The sequence below is a fragment of the Lepidochelys kempii genome, chromosome 23, assembly GCF_965140265.1.
Source record: "Lepidochelys kempii isolate rLepKem1 chromosome 23, rLepKem1.hap2, whole genome shotgun sequence".
NCBI lineage: Eukaryota > Metazoa > Chordata > Testudines > Cheloniidae > Lepidochelys > Lepidochelys kempii.
Genome location: NC_133278.1, coordinates 14,414,128 through 14,434,084, shown reverse-complemented (window position 1 = coordinate 14,434,084; position 19,957 = coordinate 14,414,128). Strand labels below are relative to the sequence as shown.

At 60.9% G+C, this 19,957-nt stretch overlaps 2 protein-coding genes across 2 annotated transcripts in view; one reads left to right on the top strand and one right to left on the bottom strand.

Moving 5' to 3' along the window:
* LRRC4B (leucine rich repeat containing 4B) overlaps window positions 1-14,423 on the bottom strand; it is a 37,578-nt gene extending 23,155 nt beyond the window's left edge. The window contains exon 1 of the mRNA XM_073321821.1: window positions 14,012-14,423. The gene's annotated coding sequence lies outside the window, so the exon portion shown is untranslated. The remainder of the gene's footprint in view (window positions 1-14,011) is intronic.
* Window positions 1-19,957, top strand: part of NOSIP (nitric oxide synthase interacting protein) — a 357,930-nt gene that overhangs the window by 245,223 nt on the left and 92,750 nt on the right. The window lies entirely within an intron of this gene.

Here is a 19,957-nt window from a genome sequence, read left to right as displayed (position 1 = left end):
GGCCCCCATTTATCCCATCCGTGATGGCAGACCAAAGCACTCCTGTCACGGAGTCCCTGGGCGATGCTCTGGAACTGCTCCCCATGAAGCTGGGCAGGACTCTGGGGAAGTCTCCTCTTTGGGAGCAGCCTGTCTACAGGACACACAGCTCACCCGGCTCCACCTTCCTGGGTCTGACCTTGGAGCAGTCAGCCTCCCCTGCCCCTCCATGCGCTTCCCACAGCGAGTCCGCTCAGGCGGGGCTCCTGGGGAAGCCAGAGGGTCCTGCCCCCCAACTGCACAGTCAGACGAGACTCTCAGCCAGCCAGTAAAACAGAGGGTTTATTAGACGACAGGAACATGGTCTAACACAGAGCTTGTAGGTGCAGAGAACAGGACCCCTCAGCTGGGTCCATTTTGGGGGACAGTGAGCCAGACAACCACGTCTGCCCTTCACTCCATGTCTCCAGCCAGCCCCAAACTGAAACTCCCTCCAGCCCCCCCTCCTCTGGGCTTTGTCCCTTTCCTGGGCCAGGAGGTCACCTGATTCCTTTGTTCTCCAACCCTTGAGCTCTCACCTTGCGGGGAGGGGGGAAGGGCCCAGGCCATCAGTGGCCAGGAAACAGGGTGTCGGCCATTCTCTGCGTCCAGACCCCTGCCCACACCTGCCCTCTAGGGCTCTGCAATGATCATACACCCTTACTCCACCACCTAGAGACTTAAGAACTGCATAGGGGAAACTGAGGCACCCCCACACTATTCAGAGGAAACATTAAGAACAGTCCCACTTCGTCACATCTCTCCCCCCTTCGAGATCGAACTGAGCGGGGTCACTTTAGCCGGTGACCTGGGGAAGTTCGAAGCCACCAACGTTTCTATGGATGCCCCAGCATCTCTCCCATTCCTTGGTGGGAGTTACACCGGGTCCTTCCAGTTTCATGCCCTCCCTTAGGTCGGAGGTGGTCGATAGCACTCGCAGGCCGCATGTGGGAAGGTTTATGCGGCCCGTGCCCTTTGGCCACCCCAAAACCCCAGGGGGTCAAACTGGGATTGGGTCTTCTCCCCAACAAGCTGGCCAAACACAGCCACTTGGTTATAGGACTGTTTAACTTTCTTAACAGCTTTCACTTCATCTGAGACCTTCTCAAAGCTCTCCACACTGGATCTTTCAACAGGAAAGTCAGTGGATCCATTCACAACAGAAAATTTCTGGCTGTTAGGAACTGAAACTTTCTTGATTAAATCACTTTCACACCCTTCAGTTGCAGTAAACTGCTTGCAAAGACTCCATGAGGATTCCTTTCCCTAGGGCTTTTCTATGCAACAATTCACCCCCCCCAGAAATTCTGCTCTTACCCTCTTTACCTAGGGCTTGCTCTAGAGGAACACCCCCACCCCCCACCCCCGAGCAACAACAGAGTCTTTCTGGGTCTCCCTTACATCCAGAATTACCTCTGGCCCATCTGGCGGATTCCTCCACAACCCCTTTCAGGCAAACTGACAGACTTCCTAGATAAAAGGTGAGAAGCCTTCTCCTTCCCTTTGCCACCCACAAGTTCAGGAATCTTTTCCTTCTTGCTACAGGTTTCCACACCCTCAGTAGGTAACACAATCACATCACCTGCATGCTCTCCTTGTGCCCTGGCTAGGATCTCACCCTGATTAGTGAGAGTTGCTGCACCCTTTCCCAGCCACACACTAGCAACAGGCAAAATACAAGCTCCAGAATTGTCTGGTCTCTGGGATTTTGCATAGACACTAATTGGATGCAACCTAGTTACAGGGCCATTCTCCCGAGCAGACACAAACTTAGGACCCTTCCCTTCCTGAGCTTTAGCTGAATCCAGAACCAGCTCTGGGACAACTGCACTATCCGTGATGGCAGACCAAAGTACTCCTCAGCCCACTTTGACCGCAAACACCGTGAGGGCACTCCGATCTTGTCAGCCTCCCCGTGCTTCTAAATCATGGTCAGGCCACAGAAATCAAGAAATTGGCTTACAAATCTCGAGATTCGTGTTTTACATGAATAGCGTGCACGCGCCTCAGTTTCCCCATGTGCTGCCTGTGTAACGAGGTGGTGGGAGAGGGTTTGTTGGTGCAGAGGACCAGGTGTGACCACGCCTAGCAGCCGGGACACACACACACACACACACACACACACACCCCACAATAGCCTGAAGATGAGGGACCCTAACAACTGGTGACCTGGAGACTAAGAGGCCCACCTCAGCTTGGTAGTCAGCCGGTTCTGGCCAGTGGGAGGACAAAGGGCAGAGGAAAGAGGACCCCAGGTGACCTGTTTACCTGGGATAGAAGACAAAGGACGGGGGAGGAGCTGTTGGGGGAGACGAGACGGGATGATCGGCTGGAAGCAGGGGGGCTCTGGACTGGGGAGAGGAGCAGGCAGAGCCCCCCCTCGCTGCAGGAGAGACCTAGATGTGCTGGGCTGAGGGAGGCCAGGCCTGCGACCCGGAGAGTTTCCTGTGCTGGGTTCAGACGCTCAATAAACCCTCCTGTTTTACGCTGGCTGAGAGTCACTCCGGGCTAGAGAACAGGGGGGCATTATTCCCTCTGGGAGTGGAGACCCCAGGGGTCCAGAGCGAGGGGACTCCCTGCGGGGGCCCATGGCGAGAGACAGGCGTGATAAGGCTCAGAGAGGTGCGGTTCCAGGAGGCGGAGGGGCCTAACCCCAGAGAGAGAATGGACCCCGAGAAGGGCTGTTGCACTGAAGGGGGATCCCCACAGGGACCGCACAGGGCCAAGAGTGGCACAACCTGTGAGTCCGTGACAACAACATCCCCGGGCAAGGAGTTCCACAGGTTGACTGTGTGTTGGGTGAAGAAATACTTTTGTTTGTTTTAAACCTGGTGCCTGTTAATTTCATTGTGTGACCCCTACTTCTTGTGTTATGAGGAGTAAATAACACTTCCTCATTTACTTTCTCCACACCAGTCATGATTTGACAGACCTCAATCGTATCCCCCTTTAGTCGTCTCTTTTCCAAGCTGAAAAGCTCCAGTCTTCTTAATCTCTCCTCATGTGGAAGCCGTTCCAGACCCCTGATCATTTTTGTTGCCCTTTTCTGAACCTTTTCCAATTCCCATATATCTTTTTTGAGATGGGGCTACCACATCTGCATGCAGTATTCAAGGTGTGGGAGTACCATGGTTTTATATAGAGGCAAAATGATAAATACTGGGCTCATTTAATTCGTCTTCTGTTTTCAGGTCCTGTTTGGGTCCTGTTTGTAAACTTCTCTCTCCCACCCCCTAATTCCTGATACTCCTTAAATCCCAGGACTCCAGCACCTGGCACTTTAGGAAACCCAAAATACCACAAGACTCCCAACCAACCTGCGCCCCTCCCCTCTAAAATCCCCTGCAGACTCATCTCTGCCTCAAGTCTTATTACGTGTCTTGCAGCAGTGCCTGAAGACCCCAACCAAGATCAGGGCCCCCGTCACACCAGCTGAGATCAGGAGCCCCACCATGCCAGGGGGGGTTATTCCACTCCTTTCTCCCCCGCCCCCCTTATGTTTAAAAATGCCACCCTCCTTTTTCATCTGGCATCAGCTCCCATCCCGCGGTTCTCATTCGGCATTCCCCCGCCAGATGAAAGAGCCCAGCAGTGCCCCGGTACTTCCTCAAAACTCTCCTTTGCCGGATGCCGACCAAACCCAGCAACGCGCAGCCTACATCACCACGCACCGTGCCGACCACCGTTGTCCCACAGGATGGGAAGGGATCTCGAGAGGTCATCTATTCCAGGCCCCTGCCCTCAAGGCAGGACGAAGTATTGCAGTGACTTTCAACCAGCTGGGGGCACGCAGAGGTCTTCCACTGGGTACATCAACTCCTCTAGAGATTCACCGAGTTTTACAACAGGCGATGCAAAAAGCGCTAGCAAAGTCCGCACGCACTCAAATTTCCTACAGGCCATGGCTCGTTTATACTGCTCTGTACGCTAGACACTGAAATGTCAGGACAGTGTTTATATTCCAATGAGTTTCTTTGATAAGTTTACGGTAAAAATGAGAAAGTTGGCCATTTCTCCGTCCGCGGGTGGCTGGGACGCTTCTGCGTTTCAGTGTCTGGTTTTGTAAGCAGGTCGTTTTTAAGTGGGGGGAAACTTGGGGTACGCAAGACAAATCAGCCTCCTGAAAGGGGTACAGTTGTCTGCAAAGGTTGACAGCCACTGCTCTAGACCGTCCCTGACAGGGGTTTGTCCAGCCCGCTCTTAAAAATCCCCAGTGACGGAGATTCCACCACCGCCCTGGGCAATTTATTCCGGTGCTTCACCACCCGGACAGCTCGGAAGTTCTTCCTAATGTCCAACCTGAACCCCCCTGGCTGCCATTTAAGCCCACGGCTTCTTGTCCTGTCCCCAGAGGTTCGGAAGAACAATTCTTCTCCCTCCTCCTTGTAACTGCCTTTTCTGTACTTGCAAACTGTTCTCACGTCCCCGCTCCGGCTTCTCTTTTCCAGACTAAACAAGCCCCGGGTTTTCGTTGTTTATTTGTATGCCCCCGCCCTCCATGGTCTCTTGTCTTACATTTTGTTTGCAGGCTCCCTGGGGCAGGCTGTGCCGTTTTGTGCTGTGTGAACATGCCCAGCACAATGGGGTCCTGGCTCACGACTGGAGCACCTAGACCCAGGTACTACGGGAAACAATAATATGCAGCAGCCCCACTGCGGCTGCTCCGGCCACGACCCCCGAGCCCCATCCCCGTGGGCCCTGAGAAACATGGGCACCGACTTCTAGTTTGCTCCGGGGGGCTCCACACCAGCTCCAGCCTAAGGCTCCGCCCCTCGCTCCGCCCCCTCGCCCAAGGCTCCGCCTCTTCCCACGCTTGTTCCAACCCCATCCCTGGGGCAGGATGTGTGTGGGGGGGGGTTCAAATGGGAGAAGAGACGTGCAAGTGCCCCCCCCCATTTCATTTTCTTTTTAAATCGCCTGGTTTCGGGGTGGGTCTGACTCACCCTTTCTGAATTGTTGATGTGGGCGGGGATGGGGGGCAGGGAGACGGGGATGGAGTGGAGGCAGGGGTGGGCGCCCGTGTAGCCGGTTAGCCGGGGGGAGGATGGGTTGGAGTGGGCTTGTGGGGGGGGCAGGATCTGTCGTGGTTTGGGCACAAACTCATCTAAGGGGGAGAAAAGGCAAGCGGCGGGGGGGGGACGTCAGAGGATCAAAACGTAAATGTGTTAATTAAACGTCCCATGAATTATCCAGCCAATTGGTTCCGGAGGTGGTGCGTTAACCAGAGGGAAGCGGCTGGGCGGCTCAATCCAGAAATAATCGATCAGTGGGGAGGGGGGGGGCATGTCTGGAGGGTGTGGGGGCGGCAGCATTGGCACCACTCAGAGGAGGCTGCGGGTGGGGCAAACGTTCCCCCCGAAGGTTTTTACACTTGCTCTGGGTTCCATTCGCCGTGGACCCAGCAGGACACGGCCCGATCCGCGCGTGGTCATGGGGAGGGAGGAGGGAAGCAAAGCACAAGGGCCGTTTGGGGCCTGGGGGTGGGTAGGGGCGGAGGCCCAGACCTAAGAAGGCCAGAGCGGGAGGCCCGGGTCCTCAGAGATCCCCCCGCCCGCCCCGACCCCCCCGGGCACCATGGACGTCCCTGGACCCTCAGCGCTAAAATAAGCAGTTCGGGGGATCTGGGGCCGGAGGGATAGTGGGTTTAGGGAGGTCAGGAGTCCTGGTGACTAGGATCAATGAATTTGTGGGGTTACAGGCATCAGGACCAGGTGTTGGGGGCTGGGAGTTCGAGGGCTAACAGGTTTAGGGGCTCAGGTGTTCAGGCACTCGGGTTGGGGGTTAGGAGGGTGGGGGTTAGCTGGGGCGGGGGTTCAGGTTATCAGGGGATGTTTCTGGGGTTAGGGACGTCCCCTAGGGCACCAGGCGCTTCCTTGCACGTGTCCCCACACACCGGTACACCAGGGAACAAGGGCGAACACGGGCCCTGCCTCGTGGGCGGCTCCATGACACAGACATGGCCACGGCCCGGGAGCTTACGGCGAGACCACAGGACCCGCGGCAGGGTCGCCGGGTGCTGTGTTCTCTGCACAGCAACCCCATGAGGAGCGAGCCACACTCAGTGTCATCTACAGGGTCACCCGCAGCACGTTATCCACATGGTGCCCCGCAGCACGTGTTATCTACACAGCAACTCACTGGGGTAGATGTCAGACACCTCTTAGCTACACAGTAGCTACATGGCAACAATGCACGTTATCCACACACAATCCATTGGGATCAGTGTCCGACACGTGTTAGCCACAGGGTCACCTGCAACACATTATCCACACAGTTACCCCCAGTATGCGTTATCCACACACAACTCATTGGGATTGGTGTCGGACACGTGTTAGCTACAGGGTCACCGGCGGTACGCGTTATCCACACACAACTCATTGGGATCGGTGTCAGACACGTGTTAACTACAGGGTCACCGGCGGTACGCGTTATCCACACACAACTCATTGGGATCGGTGTCGGACACGTGTTAGCTACAGGGTCACCGGCGGTACGCGTTATCCACACACAACTCATTGGGATCGGTGTCAGACACGAGTTAGCTACAGGGTCACCGGCGGTACGCATTATCCACACACAACTCATTGGGATCGGTGTCGGACACGTGTTAACTACAGGGTCACCGGCGGTATGCATTATCCACACACAACTCATTGGGATCGGTGTCGGACACGTGTTAACTACAGGGTCACCGGCGGTATGCGTTATCCACACACAACTCATTGGGATCGGTGTCAGACACGTGTTAGCTACAGGGTCACTGGCGGTACGCGTTATCCACACACAATTCATTGGGATCGGTGTCAGACACGTGTTGGCTACAGGGTCACCGGCGGTACGCGTTATCCACACACAACTCATTGGGATCGGTGTCGGACACGTGTTAACTACAGGGTCACCGACGGTACGCGTTATCCACACACAACTCATTGGGATCGGTGTCAGACACGTGTTAGCTACAGGGTCACCGGCGGTACGCGTTATCCACACACAACTCATTGGGATCGGTGTCGGACACATGTTAACTACAGGGTCACCGGCGGTATGCGTTATCCACACACAACTCATTGGGATCGGTGTCAGACACGTGTTAGCTACAGGGTCACCGGCGGTACGCGTTATCCACACACAACTCATTGGGATCGGTGTCGGACACATGTTAACTACAGGGTCACCGGCGGTATGCGTTATCCACACACAACTCATTGGGATCGGTGTCAGACACGTGTTAGCTACAGGGTCACCGGCGGTACGCGTTATCCACACACAATTCATTGGGATCGGTGTCGGACACGAGTTAGCTACAGGGTCACCGGCGGTACGCGTTATCCACACACAATTCATTGGGATCGGTGTCAGACACGTGTTGGCTACAGGGTCACCGGCGGTACGCGTTATCCACACACAATTCATTGGGATCGGTGTCAGACACGTGTTGGCTACAGGGTCACCGGCGGTACGCGTTATCCACACACAACTCATTGGGATCGGTGTCGGACACGAGTTAGCTACAGGGTCACCGGCGGTATGCGTTATCCACACACAACTCATTGGGATCGGTGTCGGACACGAGTTAGCTACAGGGTCACCGGCGGTATGCGTTATCCACACACAATCCATTGGGATCGGTGTCAGACACGTGTTAGCCACAGGGTCACCAGCGGTACGCGTTATCCACACACAACTCATTGGGATCGGTGTCAGACACGAGTTAGCTACAGGGTCACCGGCGGTACGCGTTATCCACACACAACTCATTGGGATCGGTGTCAGACACGTGTTAGCTACAGGGTCACCGGCGGTACGCGTTATCCACACACAACTCATTGGGATCGGTGTCGGACACGTGTTAGCTACAGGGTCACCGGCGGTACGCGTTATCCACACACAATTCATTGGGATCGGTGTCAGACACGTGTTGGCTACAGGGTCACCGGCGGTACGCGTTATCCACACACAATTCATTGGGATCGGTGTCAGACACGTGTTAGCTACAGGGTCACCGGCGGTACGCGTTATCCACACACAACTCATTGGGATCGGTGTCGGACACGAGTTAGCTACAGGGTCACCGGCGGTATGCGTTATCCACACACAACTCATTGGGATCGGTGTCGGACACGAGTTAGCTACAGGGTCACCGGCGGTATGCGTTATCCACACACAACTCATTGGGATCGGTGTCAGACACGTGTTAGCTACAGGGTCACCGGCGGTATGCGTTATCCACACACAACTCATTGGGATCGGTGTCAGACACGTGTTAGCTACAGGGTCACCGGCGGTACGCGTTATCCACACACAACTCATTGGGATCGGTGTCGGACACGAGTTAGCTACAGGGTCACCGGCGGTATGCGTTATCCACACACAACTCATTGGGATCGGTGTCAGACACGTGTTAGCTACAGGGTCACTGGCGGTACGCGTTATCCACACACAACTCATTGGGATCGGTGTCAGACACGTGTTAGCTACAGGGTCACTGGCGGTACGCGTTATCCACACACAACTCATTGGGATCGGTGTCGGACACGTGCGTTACCCACACAGCCCCCCGTTGCGCTCAATGGCAAACACATGTTATATCCACACCCCAATCCCCAGCTCACATGTTCCCTGCACACCAGTCCCCGGCGGTTCCCCACTCGGCGGCTGCATGCCGAGCAGTGCGGGGCACTTCCAACCCAGCCCCAGTCCTGCTTCCCGTCACCCGCCATCTCTCCCTCTCTTTTAGCACCAGACCCCCCGCCTGCTGCTCTGAAGGGCTGACAGAGCCTCACAGGAGCACCGGCCGCTCCCCTGTCCCAGCAAAAGCTAGACGGGACACAGCGCATCCCGCTGGGGAGTGCGGAGACCTCGGCCCAGCACAGCCCTGGGGCTCAGATCCCAGGCAGCGGCTCTGGGAGGGGAGGGGGGTCTAGTGGTTAGAGCGGGGGGTGGCTGGAAGCCAGGACGCCTGGGTTCTTTCCTTGCTGTGGGAAGGGAGTGGGGTCTATTGGTTAGAGCAGTGGAGGGCTCCTGGGTTCTAGCCCTGGCCTGATCTCCCTCACCGCACACACACACCCCCGACCCCGGTCCGTGTGCAAGAGGAAAAGGCAACACCTCCATGGAGATGGGGGGGGGTGCAGCAGCACGCCTCCCCCCATTGCAGACCCCTCTCCTCCTCAGCGGGAGATGTGGGGTGGGGTGTGAGATGCCCAGGAGCAGGTTAGCAGTGCCACGCTGGGGGCAGAGCTGGGGGGCGGGGGTGCAGAACAATCAGAGAAGGGAAGGTGCGGTGGGGGGATCATTAGGATTTAGAGGGGGGGTTGGGCGGAGCAGTTACTCAGCCCTGCCTGGGGGGGAAGCGGGGAGCTGAGAAGGCTGTACTGTAACTCTGACCACTGCCAGCCCTCCTAGCTTCTACCCTACCCAAGGCCGCGTGGCAAGACGGGCGACAGGTCATACAGAGAGATCGTGGCAGAGCTGGGGAGAGAACCCAGGAGTCGTGGCTCCCAGCCCCCCCGGCTCTAACCACCAGACCCCACTCCCCTCCCAGAGCTGGGGAGAGAACCCAGGAGTCCTGGCTCCCAGCCCCCCCGGCTCTAACCACCAGACCCCACTCCCCTCCCAGAGCCGGGGAGAGAACCCAGGAGTCCTGACTCCCAGCCCCCCTGCTCTAACCACCAGACCCCACTCCCCTCCCAGAGCTGGGGAGAGAACCCAGGAGTCCTGACTCCCAGCCCCCCTGCTCTAACCACCAGACCCCACTCCCCTCCCAGAGCTGGGGAGAGAACCCAGGAGCCCTGACTCCCAGCCCCCCTGCTCTAACCACCAGACCCCACTCCCCTCCCAGAGCCGGGGAGAGAACCCAGGAGTCCTGGCCCCTCCGCCCCACTCAAATCCCCTCCCCTGCCAGTGCTGAGCCAGGACTGAGGATTCCAGGGGGGGGGAGGAATAGGGGGGGTGGAGCTGGTCAGGGTGGGCAGGAGGAAGAGGGGAGGAGGCGTGGGGGGGATTCCCTTGCTGTGGGGCCCATCCCCCCGTCACCCCCCACCCGTCTCAATGTCAGCGGCTGGAGCAGAGCTGCCTGGCAAACGGGACGTGAGGAGCCTGCAGATGCCGCACGATGCAGAGAAGCTCTCCCAGAACACGGCTCCCTCCCCCCCACCCGCCCAAGCTGGGCTGGGGGGGTGACAGGATGCCTGGGTTCCAAACCCCTCCCCCCGTTCTTGTCGGATCCCTCCAAACACCCTTGGCCAGCGCCCTTCTCACCTGAACCCCCTGCCCCGCCGCTTCCTTTCCCCCCCACACACACACACAGAATTGGAAGCCCCCACCAGTTACACACCCCCCATCAGTCACAACCCCCCCCCCGGCACTGTGCCAGGGTCAAGATCATTTACATTGTAGGGCCAAGCAATACATGGGTTCCAGCAGCCCCCCACTCCCAACCGGCAGCCCCCTGCTGACCCTGCCCCCCAGCCCTATCAGTGCCCCTAACTCCCCACCCGCAGCCCCCCACTAGCGCGGCCCTGCCCCACCCCAGCCCTGCCGGTGCCCCTCACTCCCAACCCACAGCTCCCTGCTGGCCCAGCCCTGGGCTCCCCCCAACCCCACCGGTGCCCCTCACTCCCGACCCGCAGTCTTTCTCCCCAGGCTCCATGAGCCCCAGATTTGTCACTTCTCACACTTGTGGCTCTGTGGACACATACATCCCCCCCCCGCACTCCCCCCCCAGTCACAGCTTCCCCCCGGGGTGGCTCCTGCACTGGGCCTAGGGGCAGTTCCCCAGAGCAGAAACCGTTCCCCCTGCCCCCCCACCAGTCAGCCCCTGCCACCTCCCCAACATCCCAATTCTCCCTCCCGCACTGCCCCTGGGACCCACCAGCCCTCTCCCCCCCCCCATCTCCTCTTCCCCAGGCCAAGACCCTGAGCTCTCCCTCCTCCACTGCAAACCCCCCCCCCTCCAATCTGGTCCCAAACATCTCAGGCCTGCCTAATATACCCTGCCCCCAACACACCCAGCTCCCTGCTGCCCCCCGGTCCCTCCCCCTAACCCCCCAACAACCTCTGACCCCCCCAACCCCTTCCCCACGGCTACCTTCCCCTCTCCCACCCCCGCTACTCCCCCCCCAAAACTCCCAACAGCCCCGGCCATCCTCAACAGCTGCCCCCTCCCCGCAATCGGGAGGATTCCCCCCCACCCCGCCCGCCGGCACCCCGGGGTTGGTTGGGGGGGGTCCCTGGAACTGGGGGAGGGGGGGTTTCCCATCTCCGCCAGATCCCTGGCGGGGGGGTCTCAGAGGCGCTTGCTGGGGGAGGTGAGAGTCAGGTTGTGACTGCAGCAGTCCCGGGGGGGGCTGTTTAACTAAGGGGGGGCCCGTTGCCAAGCCGCGGGGGGTGGGGGAAGCCCGACCAGTTGCTGGTTGGGGGGGACAGAGACAGGCTCTGCTGCAGCATCACCCCCCCAAACCCCCCCCCCGTGTTTCCATTTTCTGTCCCAACCCCGTTTTCATGAGCTCCAGTTGCCGTGGAAACAGCTGCTGAGTAGCACATTGGCTTCTCCCTGGCGACTGCTCCATCCCCCCCCCACTCCGGCCCCCCACCCCCACATGACCCTCCATCCTCCCCTGTGTACCCCTCCCCCAGGTACCCCCGACATGACCCTCCATCCTCCCCTGTGTACCCCTCCCCCAGGTACCCCTGACCTGACCCCCCCTTCAGCCCCCCCACACCCTCTCCAGTGTACCCCTCCCCCAGGTACCCCGGACCTGACCCCCCCATCCTCTCCTGTTTACCCTTCCCTCAGGTACCCCCGACCTGACCCCCATCCTCTCCTGTGTACCCCTCCCCCAGGTACCCCCGACCTGACCCCCCCTTCAACCCTCCCACATCCTCCTCTGTGTTCCCCTTCCACAGGTACCCCGACCTGACCCCCTCATCTCCCCCCCCCACAACTCCCCACAGTCCCAGCCTGGCCGCCCCCATCCTTCCCAGCCCAGAAACGGGGGGGGGGTTCACTGCAGCAAGCACCTAGGGGCTGCAGGGGGGGCAGGGGTGAACACACCCCACTCCCCCCACTGGGCCTGTGGCCCCTGCACTAAATCACACCCCTCCCCTCCTGCCCCACCCGCCCCACTGCACCTTTCAATCCATTGGATCCAAGACAGAAAATCTGCTCCCCCCCACCCCACCCCGTGAGGGTGCTCTTCCACTTGGTCCAGCCCCCCAGGTCCCCAGACACACAAACTCCTCCACCCCCAATCCAGCCTCTGAGCCAGGGTTCCCCCACCAGAAGGCCCAGGAGCCCCCAGCAGCCCTCCCAGTCCCCCCCCCCCAAACTGACTCAATTCCACCATCACCACCCAGACAGACCCCCTTAGATGTCTCAGTGTCCCCCCAACTTGCCTCCCCTACAGGTCACCCCCCCAGCTCCATCCTGCAATAGGTCAGCCCCCCACTCCACCAACATGGCACCCCCCCAGCTGTTCCAGCACCCCTCAGGTCATCGGTCCCCCCCCAGTCCCCCCCCACAACTGGCCACCCCCCCCCGGTGTCCCAGCACCCCTCAGATCATGGGTCATACCCCCCAGTCCTCCCCCCCACAACCGGTCACCCCCCCCAGTGTCCCAGCACCCCTCAGCTCATGGGTCACCCCCCCAGTCCCTCCCCCACAACTGGCCACCCCCCCGGTGTCCCAGCACCCCTCAGATCATGAGTTATACCCCCAGTCCTCCCCCCCCACAACCGGTCACCCCCCCCAGTGTCCCAGCACCCCTCAGCTCATGGGTCACCCCCCCAGTCCCTCCCCCACAACTGGCCACCCCCCCGGTGTCCCAGCACCCCTCAGATCATGAGTTATACCCCCAGACACCCCACACACAACTGGTCACACACCCCCAGCTGGCCCTGATCCTGCTCCGACGGGTCACATTCACCCCCACCATTCCCCAGCTCCCCCACCCCACCCCGACAGGACAACCCTGACCCCCACAGCTTCCGCCCTCAGTGGGTCCCCTCCCAGCAACCCCCATCTCCCCCCCCATGGGTCATTCCCCCACCTACAGGCCAGACCCCTCCCTGCCCGCAGGCTCAGCACCCCTGGATGGATCACACTCCTCCCCCCAAAGTGTCCACAAGCCCTGATCCCCCCCCAAAACCTTAACATCCTGCCCCTCCACCCCAAATTCCCCACTGGTGCACCAAGGAGGAGCAAGACCCGGCCCCCTTCTGCACAGTCAACCCAGGAAGCCCAGGGACTTGGGACAAGAGGGGCCAGGGCTGGGGGGCGGGGGCGGGCAGGGGTGCTGAGCCAGCAGGAAAGGGGAAGCAGCTGGGAGGCTGGGGGGGATGCCTGTGTTGGGCCAGCAGGGGGTGCACCACAGAGATGCTGGGTTGGGGGAGGGGGAGGAGCCTGGGGATGCTGGGGGGGTGGCGGGGAGGCTTGGTAGGGCAGGAGCCTGGTGGGGAGTCCGGGGATGCTGGGGGTGAGAGGCTGGGGATATTGCGGGGGAGGGCTGGGGGGGAACCGGGGATGCTGGGAGCCTGGGGGGGGGGGACGCTGGGAGGATTCTGAGAGGCCCCAGGGATACTGGGGGGCAGGTGGGAGGATTCTGGGGGGCCTGGGAATGCTGGTGAGCAGGTGGAGAGCTGGTCGGGGGTGCGGGGATGCTGGGCGGCAAGTGGGGAACCAGAGGGTGCTGCTGAGCTGGGGGGGGCGGGGCTGGTGGGTGACCCGGGGGTGCAGGCGGGGGCCCGGGAATGCAGGGGACGGGGGGACCGAGGGATGCAGGGGGATGGGGGGCCTGTGGGTGCAGGGGGCGGGCGGGGCCGGGGGGGTGCAGGGAGCGGGGGGGCCGAGGGGTGCAGGCGGGGGCCCGGGGGTGCAGGGGGCGGGAGGGCCGGGGGTGCAGGCGGGGACCGGGGGGTGCAGGGCGGTGCGGGGGGGGCTGCCGGTCTTCGCTCCGAGGTGACCCCCCCCCCTGCGGCGCAGGAGCCGGGCACTCACCGGGGCGGGCGGGCACGGCGGAGGGAGCATCCCCCTCCCCTGGGTCCGGCGCTGGGGGGTCCCCGGCCCCCGGCCACTCACTGGGCCCTCGCCATGGGCCCGGGCGGGGGGGGCGCGGGCCGAAGGCAGCGGAGCAACTTCCCCGGCCCCGCCGCGCGGCGCTGGATGCTGCGGAGTCTGGGAGGGTGGTGGGGACGGGAGCGGAATGTTAATGCGGGGGGGGGAGAACGAGGGAGGAGAGAGAGAGAAGGAGGGAGGAGGGAGAGAGGGAAAGAGAGAAGGAGGGAGGAGAGAGAGAGGGAAAGAGAGAAGGAGGGAGGAGAGAGAGAGGGAAAGAGAGAAGGAGGGAGGAGAGAGAGAGAAGGAGGGAGGAGAGAGAGAGGGAAAGAGAGAACGAGGGAGGAGAGAGAGATGGAGGAGAGAGAGAACGAGGGAGGAGAGAGAGGGAAAGAGAGAACGAGGGAGGAGAGAGAGAGGGAAAGAGAGAAGGAGGGAGGAGAGAGAGAGAATGAGGGAGGAGAGAGGGGGGAACAAGAGAGAACGAGGGAGAGAGTGCCAAGCACAAGCGAGGTGGGGGGACAGGAGGAAGGGGTTGATCCTGGCAGGTCTGGGCCCCCCTCAGCCACAAACCCTCCCACCCCACTGCCGGGAGCACTGGGAGAATGGGGGGAACCCAGCCTGTCAGACCCCTGGTCGCTGCCACCAGTAAATCCCGACCCCCAGGCCAGGGCCCCATTCCCTGTTACCCAGAATCCCCCGGGGCCCACCCCATGCCAGCGCCCCATTCCCTGTTACCCAGAATCCCCAGGGCCCCAGTACCCCACTACTTTTAAGCCCCAATCCTCTAGGGCAGAGGTGTCACGGCGTCCCCAGGCGATGCTCTGGAGCTGCTCCCTACGACCCAGCCAGGACTTGGGGGACCCTCCTGTCTCGGAGCTGCTGTCCCCAGGGCAAGACGCTGCCCCGGCTTCCACCTTTCTGGGGCTGACCCCGGAGCCTCCAGCCTCCCCTGCCCCACCCCGCGCTTCCTGCAGCGAGTCCGCACAGGGGCAGGGGCCTGGGGGGGCCAGAGTGTCCTGCCCCCCGACTCCGCAGCCAGATGGGACTTTCAGCCAGACGGGGATACAGAAGGTTTATTAGCCGACAGGAGCATGCTCTAAACCAGAGCTGGTAGGTACAGAGACCAGGACCCCCCAGTCAGATCCGTTTTGGGGGGCAGGGAGACCAGAGCCCCATCTGGGCCTCCCTCCATTTCTCCAGCCAGCCCCAAACTGAGACTCTCCCGCCCTCCTCTGGCCTTTGTCTCTTTCCTGGGCCAGGAGGCCACCTGATCCCTTTGTTCTCCAGCCCCTTCAGTTGGCACCTTGCAGGGGAGGGGAGGGGGGGACCAGGCCATCAGCTGCCAGGAGACGGGGTATCAGCCATTCTCTGTGCAGACCCCATCACACTAGCCCTCTTGGGCTCTGCAACAATCACATGCCCATATCCCCCCACCTAGATACTTAAGAACTGCCTGGGGAAACTGAGGCACTCACACCGTATTCAGAGAGAGCATTAAGAACAGTCCCACTTTGTCACAAGAGGTTCTCAGACTTTTGTACTGGTGACCCCTTTCACACAGCAAGCCTCTGAGTGCGACCCCCCCTTATACATTAAAAACACTTTTTAATATATTTAACACCATTATAAATGCTAAAGGCAAAGCGGGGTTTGGGATGGAGGCTGACAGCTTGCGACCCCCCATATGATGACCTTGTGACCCCCTGAGGGGTCCCGACCCCCAGTTTGGGAGCCTGCCCCGAGGGACCCATTTTCTGTTACTAGAAGCTCTGGGGCTCTGCCAGCTGTAGTGGTCCATTCCCTGCTCCCCAGAATCCCCCGGGACCCAGTGCCATATTCTCTGTTACCCAGAATCCCCCAAATGACCTCCCCCATCCATGCAACCCCCACCCCCACCCCTTCGCTGAGGGGCCGGGGCTGCTCTGGGTTTAAACTGAATCTCTGTTGCAGCCCCGGGCTGAGCTGCAAAGATCAGCCACGCGGCGCAAGGTGAGAGCCGGAGCTGCTGTTGACGCAGGGCATAAATTAGCAGGGCCGGGTCCCGTGGTGGGGCCCGGCCCAGCGGGCAGAGCGGAACATGAGAGAGCAGCTGGCTCTGGGGGGGCGCGATGCAGCATGAAGCCGTGGCACGGCCGGAGGAGCGCCTGGGACCACAATAAAGCCACACTGAACGAATGCTGCAGGGAGTGGGGTAGGGGCTCACCATGGGGCACTCGCCCCTCGCAGTCACTGCTGACCCCTTGCCCCAGGGTGGCACTAGGGGGCGCTGTGCTGCAGGGAGCGGGGAGGGGGGGTTCTCTCCAGGTGTAGGGGCTGCTGTGCTGTAGGAAGGGAAGTGGGGGGCTCAGTCTCCAATGGGGAACCCGGCCGGTCAGACCCCTGGTCGGTGCCACCAATAAATCCCCCAAACTCCGACGCCCCATTCCCTGTTACCCACAATCCCCCGGAACCCCAGCCCGTGCCAGCACCCCATTCCCTGTTACCCACAATCCCCCGGGGCCCCTAGCCCGCGTCGGCGCCCCGTTCCCTGTTACCCACAATCCCCCGGGGCCCCTAGCCCGCGTCGGCACCCCATTCCCTGTTACCCACAATCCCCCGGGACCCCAGCCCGTGCCAGCACCCCATTCCCTGTTACCCACAATCCCCCGGGGCCCCTAGCCCGCATCGGCGCCCCGTTCCCTGTTACCCACAATCCCCCAGCACTTCTCCCAAAAGCCAGGGACAAAGTCCTGGCCAAGCTCTGTCTAGCAAGAATGGGGCTGACCCAATTCACACACACCACAATTGTGTGGCTGATTGGGGGGGTGCCTCCGGGGGTGGGGGGCCTGCTTCCCACTGGGCACTGGGGCTGCATGCACACTCCCTGCTATGTGTCGGGGTGTGTGAGTGAGTGTGTGAGTGAGTGTGTGAGTGTGTGCTGTGTCCTCTGCACACCGCTCTGGGTGGGCCAAGGGGGGCTGGCGTGTGTAGGTGTGCCATGTGTCTGTGTGAACGCGCGTGTGTGCAGTGGTGTGCATTGTCACAGGCCTGGGGAGGCGTGCGGGGGGGGGGCACTGGGGAGGGTTTGATGGTGGAGGAGGAGTTCCAGTGTGGGTGGGGGGTACTCTGTTACTCTCTGCCCCTTCCCCAGCCCTCCTGCCCCAGGACCCTCTGGCCCCTCTTCCATTACTCCCAGGCCCCCTCCCTCCCCCTGCCCCATGATGCTCCGCCTCCCACCCTGTCCTCTGCACTTAATTACCCTCTGCCCCCCAACCCCACTCTGTGCCGCAAGGGTGGGGCCTGGAGCACAGAGACCCACATTCCTGGGGCCCTTCGACCCCTGCCAATGGTTCGCATTTGGTGCCAGCCCAGCCGAGGGCACCACAGCCCCCGGACGCGATCACACCCTGACCCCCACCTGCGCAAGGGTCCAGGCCCCTGGGTTAGGGGCTGCTCCCAGCCCCATTGCTGGGGAAGCAGCGACACCTGGTGGGCAAAACGCTCCCCTGCGGCCTAGGCTCGTAGTGCAGGGTCATAACCCCCCTTCCCCAGCTAGGCCCCAGGGGGCACTGCAAGGAAGTGGGGCGCATGCAGCGCCCAGCAGTGTCATAACCCTCACTGCGACGCTAGGGGGCCCCGTGCTGTGCTCCCTTCCCAGAGCTGGGGACAGAACCCAGGCGTCCTGGCTCCCAGACCCGCCGCTGTGCCCAGTGCAGCCACCAGAGGCCACCCCCCAGCCCTCCAGGGCTGCAGGTCGCACTGTGGAGTGGGAGGCTCTTGCATGCTGCCTTAGTGGTAATGGAGCCAACCGGGCTGGGGGCAGGGGTGGGCAGCCCCCACTCCACTAACGCTGGGGTCCAGGGGGGTCCGGGATCAGCGCCTTGGACTTCACTGCGCAAGCCCTCCGAGGCTCTGAGGCCCGGGCACCGTCCGTCCCCAAATACCTCTCTAGCTACTCGCCCATCTATCCATCTATGCCCCTATACACCCATCTATTCCCCCACACCCATCTATCCGCCCACACCCATTGTGACAAAGTGGGACTGTTCTTAATATTTCCTCTGAATAGTGTGGGGGTGCCTCAGTTTCCCCTGTGCAGTTCTTAAGTATCTAGGGGGTGGGATAAGGGGGTATGATCATTGCAGAGCCCTAGAGGGCAGGTGTGTGCAGGGGTCTGGACACAGAGAATGGCCGACACCCTGTTTCCTGGCAACTGATAGCCTGGGCCCTTCCCCCCTGCAAGGTGAGAGCTAAAGGGTTGGAGAACAAAGGAATCAGGTGGCCTCCTGGCCGGGGAAAGGGACAAAGCCCAGGGGAGGAGGGGCTGGAGGGAGTTTCAGTTTGGGGCTGGCTGGGACATGGAGTGAAGGGCAGACGTGGTTGTCTGGCTCCCTGCCCCCCAAAATGGACCCAGCTGAGGGGTCCTGGTCTCTGCACCTACAAGCTCTGTGTTAGACCATGTCCCTGTCGTCTAATAAACCTCTGTTTCCCCGGCTGGCTGAGAGTCCCGTCTGACTGCGGAGTCGGGGGGCAGGACCCTCTGGCCCCCCCAGGACCCCACCTGAGCGGACTCGCTGTGGGAAGCGCACGGAGGGGCAGAGGAGGCTGAATGCTCCGAGGTCAGACCCAGGAAGGTGGAGCCGGGGGAGCTGTGTGTCCTGCAGACAGGCTGCTCCCAGAGAGGAGACTGCCCCAGAGTCCTGCCTGGCTTCATGGGGAGCAGATCCAGAGCATCGCCCGGGGACTCCGTGACACCATCCATCCACCTAGCCCTGTACATCCATCTATCCCCCCTACACTCACCTATCCCCCTACACCCATCTATCCCCCTACACCCATCTATCCATCTATCCCACCATACACCCATCTATCCCCCTACACCCATCTATCCATCTATCCTCCCTACACCCACCTATCCCCCTACACCCATCTATCCCTGTACACCCATCTATCCCCCCTACACTCACCTATCCCCCTACACCCATCTATCCCCCTACACCCATCTATCCATCTATCCCTGTACACCCATCTATCCATCTATCCCTGTACACCCATCTATCCCTGTACACTCATCTATCCATCTATCCCACCATACACCCATCTATCCCCCTACAGCCATCTATCCATCTACGCCCCCACACCCATCTATCTGTCTATCCCCCTACATCCATCTATCCCCGTCTATCCATCTATCCCCATCCACCCCCTCTATCGATCTATCTATTGCCGGAAGCTGGGACCGGGCGACAGGGGATGGGCCACTTGACGGTTCCCTGCCCTGTTCATTCCCTCTGGGCACCCGGCACTGGCCACTGTCGGAGGACAGGACGGGGCTAGATGGGCCTTTGCTCTGACCCAGTGGGGTCATTCTTATGTTCTTATGTATCCATCTGTCTACACACGCACACACAGCCGTCCATTCATCCAGTGTGTGGCTCTTTTGAGCACATCCTGGGCCTGTTAGTGGAGAGAGCAAGAGCGCATGTGTGTGTCAGGGAGGCACCTGTTACTCTGGGGGGGGTGTCTGGGCCTGTCTCTAGCAGAGGCCTTGTTGTGCGACTGGGGGGGGTGTGGAGGAGAGGGGGCAGGGACAGGGATGTTTGTCTACTCGGGTGTCTCTCTCCCCACTGCTCGCTCGCACACACACACGGCATTATGCTGTGTCTATTCCATCGCTGACCTATGGGGATGGAGGCAGGCAGAGCTGGGGGGGAGGGACACTGGGAGGGTGAGGACCCCCCCCCCCTTCTCCCAGTGCCCTGCCCTGGGTTTCAGACACCAGGTCTCCCTACTGCAGCATCGGGGACCCCCGGCCAGAATCGGGGCCTCCCTTCCCCCAGCTCCCAACCCAGAGCAGGTCCCACCTCGTGCCAGGTGCTTGCCAGCCCCGCAGTGAGATTTGGGACC